The sequence below is a fragment of the Zalophus californianus genome, chromosome 2, assembly GCF_009762305.2.
Source record: "Zalophus californianus isolate mZalCal1 chromosome 2, mZalCal1.pri.v2, whole genome shotgun sequence".
Taxonomy (NCBI): domain Eukaryota; kingdom Metazoa; phylum Chordata; class Mammalia; order Carnivora; family Otariidae; genus Zalophus; species Zalophus californianus.
The window spans coordinates 22,310,840-22,315,388 of NC_045596.1; the positions used below are offsets into that span (position 1 = coordinate 22,310,840).

The 4,549-nt window shown below is 35.0% G+C and overlaps 1 non-coding gene and 1 pseudogene across 1 annotated transcript; one reads left to right on the forward strand and one right to left on the reverse strand.

Moving 5' to 3' along the window:
* Nucleotides 1–423: 423 nt before the first annotated feature.
* On the reverse strand, nucleotides 424–1,287 carry LOC113925183 (annotated as a pseudogene).
* Nucleotides 1,288–3,852: 2,565 nt separating this feature from the next.
* LOC113926116 lies at nucleotides 3,853–4,005 on the forward strand. Its single transcript, XR_003521192.1, has one exon. It is a non-coding gene; the product is annotated as a small nucleolar RNA SNORA62/SNORA6 family (small nucleolar RNA).
* The last annotated feature ends 544 nt before the right edge of the window (nucleotides 4,006–4,549 follow it).

Genomic DNA, 4,549 nt, shown 5'->3' on the forward strand with positions numbered 1-4,549 from the left:
ATAGAGACACAGTGTAATCTCCGAGCCCAATATACAGAGAAAGGAGGAATAAGCTAGAATTCTATGCACTACTACTCAGGACCCTAGCACCCTCCAGCTTCCAGCAGAGCTAAGGGAGCAGAAGGTTTTTCTTTTTTTCCCACAGAGCACGGTGGTGTTGATTCCATAAAGTTTTTGTTGAGACAGGAAGGGATAAAAATGAATTTGGAACAGAAAGGGGTAGAGATTCTTTTCCCACTGTATTCTGCTCAAGGTATTTCCCCCCCAAATAAGTTGAGAACCATGGTATAAAGGGAGAGAAAAGAGAGTTCAAAAAACAGGGCAAATGAGCACAAGAGGAGGAAAAAAAAAAAAAAGACGGCAACTTGCTCCCCAGGACTGAAGAAAATTAAAAAAGGAAAGTTGGAATCCATCAGGGTTCCATTAGTCATCTTCTCCTTCATCCCCCTCTCCTTCCGCCCCCTCATCATCATCTTCATCTTCTTTACCTTCATCCTCATCTCCTTCTTCATCGATATCTTCCAATCCTTCATCATCATCATCATCATCATCATCATCATCTTCTCCTTCCCCTTCATCATCCATATTGGGAACCAAGTAGTACTGTAATGGATTTGGCTAAATATCATCTTTGGTGACCTCTCCTAACTCATCTGCATCTGCCTCAGAATTGTCTGTAAACCAGGTGAAGAAGCTCTCTGGTTCGTCTTGCTGTCTCTCCCTGCTGGCTTTATTCTGTGTTTGACTTGAACATTTCATCAAATCCTTTCCAGATTTCCATTTGATTTCGGTGGGCTTTGAAGATGGATCACCACTCTCATTCAGATGAAATTCTTTGGAGCTAACTTTATTTTCGAAGTAAGGGTTTTCATCAAAATAAAAATCTATTCTGTAACCTGATTTAATATCTTCAAATTCTTTCACTTCAACTTTTGTCAAATAACGCAGCGCCTCTTCATCCTCCTCTCCAAGTGGTGCAGACACTTGTGGATGGTTGACAAATATTGTTACCCAAAATTGGGGATTTGGGCTATCAATTCTGACCTCTTCTGAAAAGATGGTTGGTGGAGTTTGTTATTTTTCTGTTCTACTTTCAAAATCTCCTTACTGGCTTGTTCATTAAGTCTATTTCATTTTGTACTTCATCAATATGTTCAATTGCTTTTTGCTGTTCTTTTTCCCCTTAGGCAAGTGCTGAGATGTCGATGTTTCCTGCGGCTTGGGGGCAGGAGGTAGTCTCGGTTTCTTCATTTGAGGTGGGAGCGAAGACTGGCCTTTGGGGACCATGCTGTGAGAAAACTCCACGAAACCAGGAGAGAGGCACGTCTGGAAAAAGCTCTGCTTGCTCTTGAGTTAATTTTTGTGAAGTGTGTAAAGTCTATGTCCAGATTCACTTTTTTGCATGTGGATGTCCACTTGTTTCAGCACCATTATTTGAAAAGATATTTTGTATTCATTTTCTTTCTTTTGTTCCTTTGTCAAAGATCAGCAGACCATATTTATGTAGGTCTATTTCTTGGCTCTGCTCTTTCCATTGATCTATTTGCTTATTCTTTCACTAATACCACACTGTCTTGATTATTTTGGCTTTATAGTAAGTCTTCAAGTCAAGAAGTATGAATCTGCTATCTTTGTTTTTCTCCTTCAGTATTATGTTAGCTATTCTGTGTCTTTTGCCTCTCCCTATGAAAATTTAGAATCAATTTGTTGATATCCACAAAATAACTTACTGAGATTTTGACTGAGGTTTCACTAAATTTAGTAATCAATTGAGAAAGAACTGACATCTTCACAATATTGTATCTTCCTGTCCATGAACATGGAGTATCTCTCCATTTATGTAGTTCTTCTTTGATTTTATTCATCAGAGTTTGTCATTTTCCTCATATGGATTTTTTACATTTTTGTTAGATTTATACCTAAGTATCTCATTTTTTGGTGCAAATTCAAATGGTATTGTTTTTAATTTCAAATTTCACTTATACATTGCTGGTCTATGAGAAAGTGATTGACTTTTGTGTATTAGGTTTGTATTCTGATAACTTATTATAATTGCATATTAATTCTTGAGTTTTCTGGTGATTCAGATTGTTTACATGGACAAACAAGACTTTTTTTTTTCATTCCCAGTCTTTACATCCTTTATTTCCTTGTCTTGCCTTATTGCAATAGCTAGAATTTCCACTGCAGTTTTGAAAAGGAGTGGTGAAAGGGAATGTCCTTTCCTTGTACTTGATCTTAGTGGAAACGCTTCAAGCCTATCATTTAGAATGATGTTAGCTGTAGCCTTTTTTGTAGATTTTCTTTATCAAATTGAGGAAATTCCCTATTTTAGTTTAGTTTTTAATCATAGATGTTAGATTTTGCCAAGTTTTTTTTTGGCTTCTATAAATATGATTATGTGATTTTTTTGTAGCTTGTTGATGTGATGGAATACATTAATTGATTTTTTGGCTGTTGAAACAGACTTGCATATCTTTAATAAATCCCACTTGGTCATACTGTATAATTTTTGTTATATATTGCTGGATTCAATTTGCTAATATTTTGTTGAGGATTTTTATATCTCTGTTCATGAAAGGTATTGGTCTATAGTTTTCTTGTAAGTCTTTGGTTTTGGCATTAGGGTTATGCTGGCCTCATACAATGAGTGAAGAAGTATTTCCTCTGGTTCTATTTTCTGAAAGAGATTATAAGAATTGGTATAATTTTTTCCTTTAAATGTGTTGTAGAATTCACCTGTGAACCTATCAGGGTCTGGTACTTCCTGTTTTGGAAGGTTATTGATTTTTTATTCAATTTCTTCAATGGATATAGGTTTATTCATATTGTCTGTTTCTTCTTGCGTAAGTTTAGGTAAATGTGTCTTTCAAGAAATTGGTTCATTTTGTCTGGGCAGTCAAATTTGTGGGTGCAGAATTATTCATAGTATTTCTTTATTATTCTCTTAATAGCCACAGAGTCTGTAGTTATGTTACCTCTTTCATTTCTGATATTAGCAAGTTGTATCCTCTGTGTTAGCCTGGCTAGAGGCTTATATATATATATTTTTTCAAAAAACCAGTTTGGTTTTATTGATTTACTGTATTGATTAAACTGTTTTTAATTTCATAGATTTTTACTCTAATTCTAATTCCTTCTTTGCTTTTGCTTACTTAGGATTTAACTTGCTTTTCTTTTACTAGTTTCCTAAAGTAAAATTGGCTATTGATTTTAGGTCATTCTTCTTTTTTAATATATGCATTCAATGCTATACATAGTCCTCTAAGCGCTCCTTTTGAAGCACCCCACATATTTTGATATGTTTTTATTTTCATTTTGTTCAATTTGTAAAAATATGTCTTGAGATTTTCTTTTCTTCAACGCACATGTTGTTTAAAAGGGTATTGTTTCGGGGCATCTGGATAGCACAGTCAGTTAGGTGTCCAACTCTTGGTGTCCACTTGGGTCATGATCTCAAGGTCTTGAGATCAAGCCCCATCTCAGGCTCCTTGCTCAGTGCAAAGTCAGCTTGGGATTCTCTCTCCCTCTCCCTCTGCCCCTCCTGCTTGGGCTTTCACTCTCTCTCTCTAAAATAAATAAATCTTTTTAAGAAAGGGTATTGTTTAATCTCCATGTATTTGGGGATCTTAAATTATCTTTGTATTCTTTATTTCTAGTTTTATCTGTTGTGTTCTGAAAGCAGACATAGTATTATTTCTGTTCTTTTAAATTTGTTGAAGTGTATTTTATGGCCCAGAATGTGGTTTATCTTGGTGAATGTGCTATATGATCTTGAGACAGATGGGTACTCTACCGTTGTTAGATGAAGTAGTCTTTAGAAGAATTATCATTATAAAAAATTCAATTACTACTGCAATTGTTAGAACTTGGAGTTTAAGCTGCTGGCTGGCCAGTGAACTCACGAGTATAGGTATTGTACTACATGACCCATGAGTCTTTCACTATCACCACAAGGGTCTCTGGACCAATAAGTGGAGTATGATAGTAATTCTTGCTACAAGTTAAGAAGAAAATAAATTATTAGTTGTTGCTGGTATGTAGACATAAGGTTTTTTTATTTAAATTTTTTATTGTTATGTTAATCACCATACATTACGTCATTAGTTTTTGATGTAGTGTTCCATGATTCATTGTTTGTGCATAACAACCAGTACTCCACGTAGAACGTGCCCTCTTTAATACCCATCACCAGGCTAACCCATCCCCCCAGTTTGTTTTTTTATGTTGTTTTTGTAATAGTAACATTTTGAAATTCATTGATGAATACTAATCTTTTTGTTTTGCAGATGCAACCATGTCATCTAAAAATAATGAATTTTACTTCACTTTCAAAACTCTTTAAACTTATTTTCTTTACTGTCTTATTGCATTTACCAGACTTTCCAGTAAAATGTAGAGTGTAGTGCTTCCAGTAAATGCTCGAGCAAAAATTGAACCATTGGGATTTCATCAAGATAAAAAGCTTCTGAACAGCAAAGGAAACAATCAAAACTAAAAGGCAAACTTTGGAATAGGAGAAGATACTTGCAAACGACATATCTGTTAA